Raw genomic sequence first — 15,687 nt, 5'->3', positions numbered from 1 at the left:
TTTGACATTACTGATTTAGGCCAGCCCCTTCATTTTGAAGATGTGGAGGCAAGGAATCAGGGAGGGAAAGTGACTTGCCCGTGGTCACACAGCCAGGAAGTAGTTAAGCTGGGATCACGATTCAGGTCTTTTGTCTCCAAATCTCCAACTATATCATATCTGCCTCCGTGTATTCTTATCATCTTTATTTTATAGATGTAGAAACAGAGGCAAAATGGCTTGACCTAGGTCACACTGTGAGAAATTGACAGAGCTGGGACTTAAAGTCAGTTCAATTCAACAAATAGTAATTTACAGTGTGCAGAACATCGTGCTATGCCAGGATGCAGGAGAAGATGCCACCTTTAGCTAAGACACAGACCCTTACCTTGTAGAGGTACGGTTAAGTAGAGGGATATGTCACATACACAAATAACTGTAAGACAAAGTATTACATCAAGATGAGTGCTTTATAAAGTGGCAAAATCATAAGCTGTGTAAAATAGAGACATGCCATTTCATATAATAATCTTTTAAAAAATTTTTGTTTAGTCATTTTCAGACATATCTGACTTTTTGTGACCCCTTTTGGAGTTTTCTTGGCAAAGAACTGGAATAGTTTACCATTTCCTTCTCCAGCTCATTTTATAGATGAGGAACTGAGGCAAACAGGGTTAAGTGACTTGCCCAGGGTCACCCAGCTAGTAAGTTTCTGAGGCTGGATTTGAAGTCAAGTGTTCCTGACTGCAGGCCTGGCACAGTATCCACTAGACCACCTAATTGCCCTAATCCTCTTTTCATGTTCTATTTTTTATGTGGAGTTTTTTGGTTGTTCATGAAGTCCAAAATAAAAGAAAAATTTAAAAACAAAGGTGAAGGACTCAGGAGGCATATAGCTATATTCATATCCATATTTCTATTCATATCTATATATCTATGTCTATATCTACATTTATCTGTATTTATCTCTATGTCAAGATATATCTCTTTATAGAGATCACACACACACACCCCTATGTTTTGGATATGGTCAATATGAGAATTTGTTTTGATTGACTATGAATGTATGTAACAAGGGTTTTATTTTCCTTTCTATTTTAACGGGAGAAGAGTGAGGGGGTAGAGAAGGTGAATTTTTATTAATGAAAAAAATTAAAGTAAAAAATATTAGGAGGGATAGATGACCCACTGAGAAGGATTCATTGGAGAGATTTCAAGGAGGAGAGGGCATTTGAAGCAGACTTTGAAATGTGGGTAGGGCTGTGTTTGGTCATTTAATCCTGCTTGCTTCAGCTCCTCATCTGTAAAATGAGCTAGAAAAGAAAATGGCAAACTGCTCCAGTATCTTTGCCAAGAAAACCCCAAATGGGGTCACAAAGAATAGGGCATGACTGAAATGACCTAACAATAAATATTTGGTACTGATTCAAAGCCCATTGTCCCAGATAATTATATGACTTAGAGTTAGAAAATGCCTTTGAACTCCTTTTTACGTCCCCAATTGGCATTATGTGTCCTCATAACCCTTTAGGGATGCTCTACCAAAGAAAAAAAAACAACAACTAGAAAATACAAGAGCTATAATGAGCTATTAAGCTCATTACTTCTCTTCTAAGATCCCCTTTGATTGGCAGTCAAGAACAAAATGAAGGAAAGAAGACCAGGCCATTGCCTTCCACCTTCCTGTTTCGTATTTTTCCCTTTATTCAGCAGAAACTCAGGCCGGAATAAAGGACTAAAAAGAGATTGTTGTTGTTATTGTTGTTGTTGTTCTTTGGGTTATTCCAATGTAGAGTTAGTTATTTCCTTCTTCAGGAATTGGGTTTTAAATATCCCTTGTTCCATCGTATTTCTTCATTGTTGGTCTTCTATTGGGTTTCCTCATTTTTCCTGCTTTAGTTCTTCAATTGGGACTTTATTACAGAGATAGTCTTTCTACGCTTCTGGAAGGAATGGTGAAACATTCTTTGGAATGAGAGGGTCAGTCTTCACTGGGGTCTTGTGATCAGAGTACACTCTAACTATTGTTCTCCAGGTCTTGGCACCATAGTCTTCTGACCCCATTTTGGACTCGGATCATCACAGATAAAGGCACCAGATATTCTTGGCTAGATTCTGTTCTCCATCTCCCTACTCCTGGCTGTACAGCTCCCTAGATTGCTCCTGGTCCTCCTGAAAGGGAGGTTGCTATATGCTAGGTTCTTAGGCAAGACTTTTCTGACTGGACCAAGTGCTCCTAGTCTTCTGACTGTCTCTTTGTGGGGACCTGGGCTGGAAAAATGCACTTACTATAGTTTCCCCTTGGATGTCTTGATCATTTCTTGATTATGTCCTTTTTATTTTTATTTTTCTAAAATCCTTTCTGGAATTATTGGGAGAGAGCTGGACTTTTCTGTTCCCTCTCCACCATCTTGAGTACAACTCCTAGAGAAAAATAATCCTTCCTTTTGGCAAAGATGTGAGGAACTATTGGGGCTGAATGTTGCATGCGTTGTCAGTTGTGATTACTATATTGTTTATTTTTTCTTAACTGTTCTGAGTTGGAAGGAGAAATATCCAGAGATTATGTGATATTAAACAAAAATAAGTGAATAACCCTTGTAGGTTTGCCTGGAACAGATTTGCCAAGTATTGTTAATGCAATTAAAATTAATTTCACTGGCTAGTGCTCTTTCTCATAGTGACATACTGATTGTAAACTACAGCATAGTAATGAATCTGAATTATATTTAGCCATAAGCTTGGGGTTGTAAGCAGAGGCCATTTTTCTCTTTTGTTTAGCTGGAGATGGGGAGTGGTGGGAGAATAAAGGACAGAAATCTAAGTGATAATTCTGGGAACTGGAGCTGTGAGTAAGGAATAAAAGAATGTTAACCAGAAAAAAATGACATGACAGAGGGAAGGGGATGCTTTATTATGCTTACTTAGTGATGCTTACCAAAAGAATTCTGCAGCACTCCACGTTCTAATTGAAGTAACTGATATTTTCATTTGACATTTGAAAGCAAAAACAAATTTAACAAGTAAGTAAGTACTTGAGATCCTGAATTAGAAAGAGATTTTTAAAGTTTTGAATAGGGGTCAAAGCCACATGCCCAGCAATTCCAGGCAACTACCCCACATTTCGTTTTGTATTGATGTATGAAACTTGAAACTTGAAATAGGAAGGATGTGATAATGTTTTGTCTATGTATCAGTTTTTTGTTATAAGGGGATTTTTCCTTGCGTTAAAACCAAATGTAATAAAATTGGACCATAACTTTATACTAGCTCCACTTTGTCTAGCACGTTGAATATGCAGAGAGGGAAAAATAAGGCTAGTGCCAGATTAGGAAGGGCCTTGAATGCTAAGCAGAGGAGTCTGAAATTTACTCAGTTGAGAGTAGGCAACGATATATGTGTGTGTGTATATGTGTGTGTGTATGTATGTGTATATAATCTCATTTGATTCTTGCAACAAACCACACACATAGGTGCTGCTGTTGTCCTCTACTACTATTATTGAGGAAAATGAGGCCCAGAGCGATTGAGAGACTTGTCCTGGATGGGGGAGGGGGACTAGGGAGGGAACACAGCTAGAAGGGTCTGAGACAGGGTGTAAACTCAGGTATTCAGCTGCCTCCAAGTGCAGCATTCTCTTTCAGCTGTGTGACTCTGATTTAGCCATTTAACCTTTTGAAGGCTCAGTTTCCTTATCTATAAAATGGGGTTGGACCCTAAAGTCTCTTCCATCTCTAAGGTTATGATCCTATGGTTTTAAGTGTCTATATAAAGTCATTTTGGGAAGGAAGACCCTAGCAGCAGGGGGATCAGAAAAGGTTTCTTGCAAGAAGTGGCTCGGTCTTGAAGGAAATCTGGAGTTTCATAAGATAGAAGTGAGACTATTGAGTTGGAAGGCATGGAGATGGTAGATGGAGCATCAGAGCTGACATGGCAAGTGGGCCAATAAGACTAGACCATAGAGTAAATGGAAGGGATAATGTATAAGAAGACTATAAGAGTTAAGAAGGGGCCAGTTTTGTACCAAAAAAAGAAGTTTCTATTTAATCACAGAGGTAATAGGGAGCCATTGTAGTTGGTTGAATAAGGGAGTATGTATCATGGTATGATCTGTGCTTTAGAAAAATCACTTTGGCCGATGAATGGAAGATTGATGATGGTAGATAGAGTCTTGAGGCTTGTTGTTGTTGTTTAGTTGTTCAATCATGTCTGACTCTTTGTGATCCTGAATGAAGCTTTCTTGGTAAAGCTACTGGAGTGATTTGCCATTTTCTTCTCCAGTGGATTAAGGCAAACAGAAAGTAAGTGACTTGCTCAGGGTCACACAGCTAGCAAGTAGGATTTGAACTCAGGTCTTTCTAACTCCAGATCCAGTACTCTAACCACTGAACCATCTAATTGTTTTGAGATAGGAATACCTAATAGAAGGCTTAGCAATAGATCAGGCAAGAGATGATGAGGGTCTGAACCAGAGTAGTGGTTGAGTGAACTTAGAAAATCGATGTATGTGAAAAATGTGAAGATAGAAATGACAAGATTTGGCAGCTGATTGGATATGTAGAGCGTGGAAAAGCAAGGAGCCAAAGTTGTGAACCTGGGTGACCAAAAGATAGTGATGGCCTCTACTATTATAGGGAAGTTCAAAAGAGCGGTGAGTTTGGGTTGAAAGATTTCTGCTCTGGACTTGTTAAGTTTAAAGTGCTTGTGGGCTTTCCATAGATATCCATAAAGATGGAGCCATAGCATAGTGAATAGAAAAATGACTTCAAAGGCAGGCAGAAAGACTAGGTTCTAATTCCCCCTGTGATATATATGGTCTGTGCAACCATGCTAGGTACTTAACTTCACAGTGGTCTAGACAATTCTCTAGAAAATAAATTAAAGAAGTTGTTTCCTCGCATTGGTGGATGTAGTTTTCTTATCATGGAGTTCCCTTTTTATCAATTAAATCACAACTTCAGTGCCTATTCCTATGGGAAGTCCAGTTCAAGATGTTTAGTAAGCATGATGATGGCGGCCTGGAACTCACAAGAAAGTCTGTGGCTGGGTATATAGATCTAGGAGTTATCTACCTAAATATGGTCATTGAACTTACGGAAATTTGATCAGGTCACCAAGTGAGAGAAAATACAAAAAGAATAAGAGGTCCTGGACTCCTCATTCTGATTATTATATGACCAGTCCATCTCTTTTTCTAGTCATATGTATTTTTGAGGGTTTTTTTTCTGGTAGACATAATTGACAATGTGCTGCTATTAGCCTACTCATATTCATCTTTCTATTTTCATTTCTCACTGGAAATTTGGATTCTTCCAAGTTAGTGGTGTTCTATGATTTGCAGACATGTAACTTGGCTGGGAGATTATCAATAATAACAAGATGAGCATCTGTTACAAGAAATAATCAGCTAATCTTAAAATTTGGGGGAAAAAAGGTATAGTCTAATTGTCAGAGAGGTACTCAATATAATGACAATTATATTAGTTCTTCTCACCAGACATCTATCACCAGAGGGGAAAAATGGGATTTTTAGGACAGCTAAGGTTATTGATGAATATTTGTGGAATTGTAACTAGTAGAAATGGAACACAGGGCAAATTCGGTTGGGGTGCCAACGAGTATGCTGGCAGAAGGAGAGTTCCATGGGCAGGAAGTGGGATATGAAGTGGCATGGAAGACAGACTCATGGAGGAATATAGTGGTGCCAGAAGGTGGTGATCCATTCCCTAGGTGGGGATGATTATGCCTTGCACCTCCAGAGGATCAAAAAATGGGGTTTAGGGGTACCATTTGCTATGGGAGGAAGTGTTCAAGTACACTGTCATGGGGAGGAAATTCACCATCCCAGGTGGTAGTGTGCTGGGGCAAAGCCTCATCCACCCCTGGGTTACAGTCCTCATTGCTCTATTTGGTAAGAGTAAACAACCTAGTTCCATGACCATGTCATCAATTAGCCAGAATGAGCTTGAATTTCAGATATCAGGTTGTTGTGGAGAGCTATATTATTATTTCTCTGATAATATTAATAGGAATAATAACTATAATCAGGGTTGTGCTGAAGCCAGCTCATACTGGATCATGAGAGCCAGTTGTTTAATTTAAGTGGGAGCATTTATACTGCAGAATCTACAAATGTTATCAATCAGGGCTTGGCATATTTTTTTTGTTGATTGCCTAGACTTAAGAAAATGATGGAGAAAATGTTAATAATACAAATTAAACTTAAAAGTTTGTCTTGTCACATTTTTTTTGAGAAGCTGTTAAACATTTACCAGCATGCCCCTGGCATGCTGAGATGATGGATACAAAAGGGACAGTACCTAATTGCATATGTAAATTCTCTTATATTTTTCTTTGTTGCTTTATATATGCTTTGTACATGTCTTATATCCCCATAACTCACATTTATATAGCACTTGATTCATGGTGCCTGGTACATAGTAAGTTCTTGTTAATTGATTGAGGTAGGTATCAGAAGTATTATTATTCCCATTTTACAGATAAAGAAACTGAGAATCAGAGAGGTTAAGGAACTTAAGATATCAACCAGAAGCAAAGTAATCTTCAGGGTTGAGGACAACATAATAGAAGTATATTTTGCTAAACTATTGATTAAATAATTCATCTTATGTTAGTTTTGCATTAGTAAAAGTCATGTGGTGGATAGAAAGGATAGGACAGAATTTTAGAGTTGGAAGGAACCTCAGATATTACCTTGACTCCCTCATTTAACATTTGATGAAACTGAGGCCCAGAAGTATAAGATTACTCACCCAAGGTCACATAGCTAGATAGTGTCAGAGCTGGGGTCAGTTGCTTTTCATTTATGATCTTTTTGTTGCCAAGGATGAGAGAAAGCCTTTGGATATAGTTTCTTTATTAAGACGTAAAAATGGGGCAGCTAGGTGGCTCAGTGGATAGAGCACAGGCCCTTGAGTCAGGAGGACCTGAGTTCAAATCCAGCCTCAGACACTTGACACTTACTGGTTGTGTGACCCTGGGCAAGTCACTTTACCTTATTGCCTAGCAAAAAAACAAAACAAAACAAAACAAAAAAAACAATGGATAATCAAAAAATCATTTATAAAGAAAAGACATAAAAGCAAAATCATTTTTGATTCTACATAGAATTCACCGTGTTAGAGCTAGATGGGAACTTAGAATCAACTAGTCCAAGTTCTGTATCAGAGGATAACAAATATACAGGTGGAATGGATTATAGAGACCTTCAAATCCAACCCTCACATTTTACAGATAAGGAAACAGAAACCTAAAGAGGTAGTTTTCCCGAGGTCACACAGGCTCTAAGCCGCAGAGTCAGGACTTGGACTCAGGTCCTTCTTGAGGAAACTGAGGCCTGGAGAGGTGATGTTCCCAGCTGGGCCTAGAATGTAGGCCTTTTGATTTCTATTCAGGGTTCTTTTTTTTTATTCCACACTTTTAAACTCATTATATGCACATACTCCAAAGAAGAAGCCCAATTCTTAAGTCAGTGTCTAGAATGGTTATAAGTCAAGTCCTCTGACTTAATTTAAGTAGAAAAGGAGAATACAGCAAGGCATTAATTTTCAATCTTTTATTGAGTATTTTTTTTTTGGTTCATGTTTCTCTTTCTCAGAGAGATGCAGAAATCTGCCTTGTTTTTTCACCACTTTAAAGTTAACTGGGAACCCTTTGTTTTTCTTCAGAGCACCCTGAGGTCAGCAGATCTGTATCGTTGAAAGAGAAATGATGGGTAGATGCTATTTTGGCCATGAAACATATTCAATAACTTTAAGAGAAGACACAAAGAGCTGAGACCATCAAGCAATAACACTACCTCTTTGGTCAACTTTCTACACAACTGCATTAGAGAGATGTGAAATTATTGCCAATTTTGAGAGATAATTCTTCTGCTTATGTCTAAGTAAGATGTGTATTTCTTTAGGAGATCCTTCAACTGACCTTGCATTTAGCATGTGGTGAAGATTTTATTTCCAGTGTAGGCCAGCCCACCCTGGAATTCCACATGGGAGGTCAACCTAATTCCTAGGCTGCCCACACCCATTGAGTCATCAGATTCCTTCCAGGGGCTCAAGGAGCACCAAGAGCAGAGGCGCAGTCACTACTGAATGAGAGATGAAAGTCACCTTTATATATCTAAAGACTGCAGTAGCTTTCGTGGGCATTGCTGACCTTTCTGTCACTGTGCAATTGCTATTAGCCATGACATTTCACTTCTTATGATATCAAAGTTTACTGAAAACCTTCAGTAATCCATACGTTACACATAATCCCAAAGCCATAGAATCAAGAAATCAATCAAAAGAGATTTATAAAGTGCTTACTATGTGCCAGGGACTGTGCTAAGTACTAAAGATATAAAGAAAGGTAAGATTAGTTCCTGCCCTCAAGGAGTTCACATTCTAATGAAGGGAGACCACATGTAAATAACTAGGTATATACAAGACATATACAGAGTATTGTTCTTTGAGGCTTTGCTTGCAGATGTTTTTTAGTCATTGTCTTCTTCTCAGTTTGTCTCTTGGGCTTCCCTGTCACCATAGTAACTTTTTATGGTTCTTTTTTTTTGCTGTTTGCTCATTTTCTAGTCTGTATCTTGACTTTGGACTTTATGTTAGATTTGGGCTCTGCGTACCTGTGAGGGGATGACTGGCCTAAGCAGCGTCGTCGTCGTCGTCGTCGTCGTCGTCGTCGTCTTCTTCTTCTTCTTCTTCTTCTTTCTCCTTCTTCTCCTTCTTCTCCTTCTTCTTCTTCTTCTTTTTTATGTCTCTGCTGTTTTCACAGCTCATTGGGGGCCTGTAAGTTTTCAGTGTTCTCAAAGTGGTATGATCTGGGGGGAGGTCTGGTCACTGCCCTCCTACTCCACTGCCCTCCAGGTAAAGCCCCCTACTTCCTTGTGACTGCTACTGCTCTTCTCCACCCTGGAATTGTGATCTGGCACTGGGTAAAGGGTGGCAGCGCTGCCAAACAGCACCCAGTCCTGGTCCAAGCACTCACACAAGGGTCTCCAGGGATCTCTTTTTGAACTGGCACTGAACTAGGTGTTCAGCCTGCTGCTGCCACAGTGGTGACTATTTTACCATGCTGAGCTCCTAACCAGCCTCTGTCCCAGCGTGGACCTTCCTAAAGTACCCCAGGCTCGAAAAATGATTCACTGTGATTTTTTGTTGTCTTTCTTGCCCAGAATTCAGTTTGGTGCATTTTTTAAGTTGTTGTAGAAGAGGTGTGTTTGGAGAGCTTGGCAAAAATGCTGGCTTCACTCTGCCATCTTGGCTCCACCCCCCAAAATATATACAGAGTAGATGGAAGGCAGTCTCAGAGAGGAAGGTATCAGTAAATTAGGGGTCTAGAAAAGCCCTCATGCAAAAGGTAGGATTTGAGCTGAGTCCTCAAGGAAGCCAAGGAAGCCAGGGAAGCAAAGAGCCAGAGGTGAAGGAAGAGAGCATCCCAGGCATGGGAGAAAGCTTGTAAAAAGGTACAGAGGTGGAAGATGAAATGCCATGCACAAAGAACAGCAAGGAGACCAGTGTAACTAAACTGTAGAGTAGGTGGAAGAGAATAAGGTGTAAGAAGACTGGAAAGGTAGAAAGGGGCCAGGTTAAGCAGAGCTTTAGAAGCCAAACAGAAGGTTTTGCATTTGATTCTGTAAGTAATAAGGAACAGCTGGAGTTTATTAAACCTGTACTTTAGGAAGATCAGTTTGATAGATGAGTAGAGGATGAGTGGGGAGAGATTTGAGGTAGGGAGACCCAGCTGCAGGCTATTGTCATAGTCCAGGTGTGATATAACAGGAGCTTACACCAGGTAATAGGAGTGTCGAAAGAGAGAAGAGGGCATATCTGAGAGATGTTTTGAAGGGAGAATCAATAGGAGACAGCAGTAGATTGGATTTTGGGAGAGGGAGAGTGTTTGAAGGTGCGGTTAAGTGACAGAAGTCAGTGGTAGAACTGGTAGAACCTAAGTTGTCTGACTTCACCTCTAACACTTTCCCCACTGCATTGATTTAGTTTGTGTTTCTTTTGCAATTCATTCCAAAGTCAAACAGTAAAAATTATAAACACTATAACAGCTGATATTTTTATTCTGCTATTATTAGGATATCTATCTCTGTTGTGAAAGCCATGTAGTCAGTCTTCCAGAATCTGGAAAGAGGGGGGAAGGCTTGGAAAGGACTTAAGAAGTTATAATTATAAGTGCCCCTCAGAAATGGTATGATTTTTCTGGCTTTCTAGACAAATGTGTTTATTCTGAAATATTTTTAGGCTCAGATAATATATGACAGTGGTCAGGTCAGAGGACTAAGAGCTGGATCCCTAGATTTAGAGTTTCAGCACTTTTATTACCCATCTGAGGAACTTTTGGGAAACCAAGTGGTTCTATAGCAAATTGACATCCCACCCCTTCCCAGTCATTAATGAAAGCTATTTTACAGGAACAAAGAATGTTAGAGTTGGAAGGGGGTTCAGGTCCAACCTAGATGAGAAGGAATACAATCTACAGCATCTCTGATAAGCTATCCTCTCGAAGGTCTCCATTGAAGGAAACTTGGCACCTCCCAAGGCAGTCTGTTTCATTTTAGGAAGGCTCTGTCAGGAAACTGTCTTTGTATTGAGTCAAATTCTGTTTCCTTCTGTCTTCTATTCATCGCTCTGGGTTCTGCGCTGTGTGGCCAAGCAGAACAAGTTTAATACCTTTTTAAAGTAACATCTCTCCAAATGCTTGAAAGCAGCAGTTGTGGTCCCCTGAGCCTTCTCTCCTGCAAGCGAAATGTTACAAGTTCCTGTGAATCATCCTTGCATGACAAGGTTTTGAATTCCCTCAGCATCCTGGGCATTCCAACTTGATTGTCCTTCTAAAATGTGGCACTCACAGCATGATGTGAAAACTTTTTTTTTTCTCCCACCCAAGCAAGATGAGGGAGGGACAGCCTGGTGCTGCATATGGAGGGAGAGGATACCTGATTGACAGAAAAAATGTTTACCTTGACACTGCATATTTAATAGGTTTCTGAGTTACTTGGGAAAGACATGGGGACTAAGGGGGGGTGATGGAGAAAGATTTGCGACATTCATGAGAAGTGGGGTCCCATTCTGTCTCTTGGACTTGCTTGAAATGCTGGATACTGCTAGAATGGACATCTTCTGGGTGAAAACATTTATTTTCTCTCTCTCTCTCTTTTTTTTTGATGGTAGTAATTGGAAGCTTTATTTAACACAAATAAAAGTGTGCAAAGTATTTTACTCATTTTCTTCACTCCTCGGTCCATTTGGATTGGTAATCTTGATGGCTAGCTGAGCCGTTCTCTCAAGAATGACTTTCCAATTCTTGGAGGGACACATTGTGAGCAATCTCGGCACAGTAAAATTTGTTGCCCATCAGCACTTCCAGCTCTTTGACATTGTGTACCAAAAACTTCCTGAATCCACTTGGTAACATGTGTTTTGTCTTCTTATTGCTTCCATAACCAATATTGGGTATCAAGATCTGGCCCTTGAATTGTCTTCGCACACTGTTGTCAACGCCTCTTGGTTTACGCCAGTTTCTCTTGATCTTGACATATCTGTCGGACTGATGCCGGATGAACTTCTTGGTCTGCTTCTTGATGATTTTAGGCTTTATGAGAGGTCTGAGGGCAGGCATGGTGCCAGCGGAGAGATAGCGGCCCCTCTACAGGAAGAGCCAACAGAAAGAGATAGAGAAGGAAAGCTATTTTCTCTCTTAACCATTTGAGCTGAAGTCACATCTCATTTCTAGCTGAAGTGCTCATTTGCTCATATATTTTAATCTGTATAACTTCTCCGATTTCTGTTTGGTATTTACTTAGGTAAATGTATTTACTTGTTATTCACTCTCTGTGATGTTATTTGTGGAAGCAGAATCAGGGGGGAAGGAGTTAAGTTGATCAATGTAAGCTACCTTTCTTCTTAGGAGTGACCAGGGAAAGTAGGTTTCCTTCTGAATCTCTAGACTAGACAGATATCTGAGGTATGGCACATAGATATAATTCTAACCCAATATCCCTCTCAGAGATGGGCAAAAGAGCATTCAGCCTTGGCAGCACTTCTGGGGGCCTGTCTGCTCCTCATTCACAGCTAGCATTTTGGAGATGCAAGCATGGGCTCTTTTCCTCTCTTCAGAGGTGGTCTAGTAAGTCCTCAGATCAGTTGCAAGGAAAGACTTACTGCATAGGGTTGGGGAAGAGGGTTACATTCAGAAGTGAATGTGATATAAATACAAAAGATACAGATTTTTAAAAAAACAACAAAAATGCCAGACCCAGAACTGAGCACTAGATCAATGGTCTTGTCTTTTGAAGGCAGAGCTCAATGGGGCCATCATCTCTCTTGCTTTGGGGCAATATATTTCAATTATTCATATTCATTTGTTCATTCACTACATCATAACAGACCAGGCACTGGGGTGAGATTAAGATTTGAGACTTCATCCTCTTTCTACCACTCATGGCCTGTGTGGCCTTGGGCAAATCGTTTAACTCTTCTAGGGCTCAGTTTCCTCAACTTCAAAATGATAGTGTTAGACGAAAGATGTAGAGCCAGTGTGGCAAGAGTACTGGACCTGGAGTCAGGAAGACCTAGGTTCAAACTCCACCTTTGACACTAGCTATGTTACCTCTCAGAGCTTCACTTTCCTCATCTGTAAAATGAGAATTGTAGACTCGTCCTCAAAGGTCTTTCTCACCTCTAAATCTATTATCTGATTCCAAATTTCCTTTATGCCTCTCAAATTTTAAAATTCAATGGGCCCTTTCCCCCAAATTAGTCCCAAAGAGCTCAACTTATACGGCTCTCAAAAGAGGAAATATTTGGATTCAATATTTGCAAACCTCTTGGAAGTTTTAGATCTTTTTCTTTTCTCCAAACTAGTCCTTGGTGCAGCAAACTCTCAATGAGAAAACTCCCTTTACCAATGCATAGCCCCTTCGAAGCATTTTGGAATCTTAAGATTAAGTGCTTAGGGCACTTAAATGATCATATATGTCCAATTATTATGATGTTATTAATGTCAGTACTCCTTGAGTGCCAACGATATGCAAGCATTATGCTAGGCAGAGTGAGGGTGGGGAGAGAGGAATGCACACATGAGTCTTTTCTAATATTCTAATGGGGGGGTGTTGTGTATACATATCTTAATGCAAAGCAATACAAATCGTGCTCCATTTACAAATGAGTTGTATTTTAAAGGATCATTTGTAAGTTTCTTGTTTGGAATTGAGCTTCCTTTCTTTTTCTATTCCTTCTTCAACCCTTAATGCAGATTTCATGTAGCCGCTGCAGGAGTGAGCAGGTTAGATTGGAAGTCTTCTCATTCACTATCCATGCCTCTTGCTTCAGTCAGCCTGCCTTTACCTCTGCTTTCAATTCAGTTCCGTTCTACAAACAGTTAAATGCCTACTAGGTTTCAGGCACTATGCTCAGTGCTGGATACCCCTCCAATGCCCAATGACCATCTTCACAATTCTTTTTGCTGCTCAACACACACACACACACACACACATGCTTGTAGTGACCTCATTATTGAGGGCCTGTCCTCATTATTGCATCTAATGTCAGGAATTTTCTCTTGCCCTCAATCAAAAACTACCTGTCTTCATGGCCAACGTGGAAATTTGTTTTGTTTGACCACATACATTTGTTATAAGAATTTTGCTTTTCTTTCTTTCTTCCTTCCTTCCTTCCTTTTCTTCCTTCTTTCCTTCCTTTCCTTTCCTTTCTCTCTTTCTCTTTCTTTCTTTCTTCTATCTTTCTTTTTTTTACAAGAAGGGGGGAGATGGGAGGGAGAGAAAAATGAATTCTAAATTGAAAAAAAAAAACAATTAAAAAAACTGCCTGTGCTGAGTTGTGGGATCATAGATATAGCCTAAAGGAACTTCAAAGGTCATCTAATTCAACTCTCATTTCAGAGATAAGGAATACAGACTCAAGACAGGCTAAGTGATCATAACCTTAGGTCCTTACTCACCATTTTGCAAGGTGTCAGTCAATCCATTCAACTAATCTTCATTTTCCTATTAGTGTGTCCTAGTGGGTCAGCACATTCTCCTTCTTGGGTAAAACATTAGCATTTAAGAGGAGCTTTCTGGAGACTAGTGATTTCACTCTAATGACCCGATAAGGGGAGTTGTAGCTTTTGGAACAGACTGGTGGGTGAGATATTTCAGGGGCAGACAGGAAGGCTTCTAGGTGTTTATCAAATGACATCATGGCTTTGAGTGTTTCTATTCCCATGGTAAAGACTGCAGGGGTGTAGAAACCGTGTAAATGAAGTTTTCCCTTATTTGCATACTCATGCTCAGAGCATCATCTGGTGAGTTGGCTCAATTTTCAAATATGATTTGCAAATGTCACACATTTTTTTCTCCTGGGATGTAAGGACTAACTGTTAATGATTTCTGCAGCTAAGAGATGCTGGTTTGAAGGCAGAGCTTTCTTAGAAATAAAATAGTACCAAATGTTTCTCCTCCCCTACAAGTCCAGAAGACTTCACCCAACCCCTTTTGTTGCATCCACCAAAAGGAGAACAAGGAAAGAAACCTTATCTAAAACCCCTTATGCCCTACTGATTTTAAGCTCATTACAAACAGGCAGCAATTATTCCAGATATCCTAGGGAGCCAGTAAATGTTTCATGCTTTTATAGTGGCCAAAGGGTTTGTTTACATATAATTGAGGGATGAGGAATAGGATGTAATGGTCTCTTATTAACAGCTGTGTAGGGGGTGGGGTAAGGGGGGTGTTTTTTTCTTTGTAATCTCACTCTCAAAATACAGGAGCCAATGGGCTGTGAGGACTAGATTAATTTGTGTTATGGAACATTTGCTGTACTTAGGGATCAGGATAAAAAAAATAAACTAGGGTTAAAGGGTATTTAATATTTTAAAATTTTATATTAAATGCAAACTTATGAAGAGGATGTAATTGAGGGTGGGAGTAGGTGGGAAGAATGACTGCAAGCTGACTCAGTAGTGGAGGGATGACAAAGACAGCTCTCCCACAGGGCATGGAAGAGGAACATAATGGATGTGACATACCAATATGCCATTGAAAATTGGCCTACATGCATCTTTAGCATGCAAATTGGCTTATATGCATCTTTACCATGCTTTGGGACTTAAAGAGACTCACATATTAGAAGAAGGTCCTTGAACTGCTGTGTCCCAGGAGGCTGTGCATAGGCTTACGGAGTGGACGTGTCCTTACAGTGGGAGGTTTTGAAAGAAGTTCTAGGAGGGCACTTTGAAAGAAGTGCCTTGAAGGGCAGCCAAAGGCTGAAGCCACGGATGGGTAGGAGTGGTGGAGAAGCTAGTAGTTCCAGCATTTCTGATCCATGATGGCCAGCATTCTTTAACCTACAGGTTGAGTAAGCAGCATAGCTCTAAAGTCTGCAACAACACAAACTGTGGTGTAGTGGAACGAGTCCTAGGTTTGTATTCAAGGGATCTGGGTTCAAATCTCAGCTCTGTGACTTCTGAGGGCCATTGTGGCCCTCAGTTTCTTAATCAATAAAATGAAGAATTTGGAGTATGTGACCTCCAAGGTACCATTAAAATCTAAATCTGCGACTCTAAATGGTAGAGAAACCCATAGTTTTAGTCTGTTCAGACCTCGGTGAAGGGCGTTCTTGTAGATGTGTTCTTCAGCTAGGTGGGGCTGACTGGCAGCACTAATTGTTAAATTTTCAGTGTGAG

The 15,687-nt window shown here is 40.0% G+C and overlaps 1 pseudogene; it reads right to left on the bottom strand.

Annotated features, from left to right (window-relative positions):
- Positions 1 to 11,219: 11,219 nt before the first annotated feature.
- LOC114023751 lies at positions 11,220 to 11,622 on the bottom strand (annotated as a pseudogene).
- Between the last annotated feature and the right edge of the window lie 4,065 nt (positions 11,623 to 15,687).

The sequence above is a fragment of the Vombatus ursinus genome, unplaced genomic scaffold, assembly GCF_900497805.2.
Source record: "Vombatus ursinus unplaced genomic scaffold, bare-nosed wombat genome assembly UNPS02014818.1, whole genome shotgun sequence".
Classification (NCBI taxonomy): domain Eukaryota; kingdom Metazoa; phylum Chordata; class Mammalia; order Diprotodontia; family Vombatidae; genus Vombatus; species Vombatus ursinus.
The sequence above is the reverse complement of the archived record's forward strand: the minus strand, read 5'-3'. Positions and strand labels throughout refer to the sequence as shown.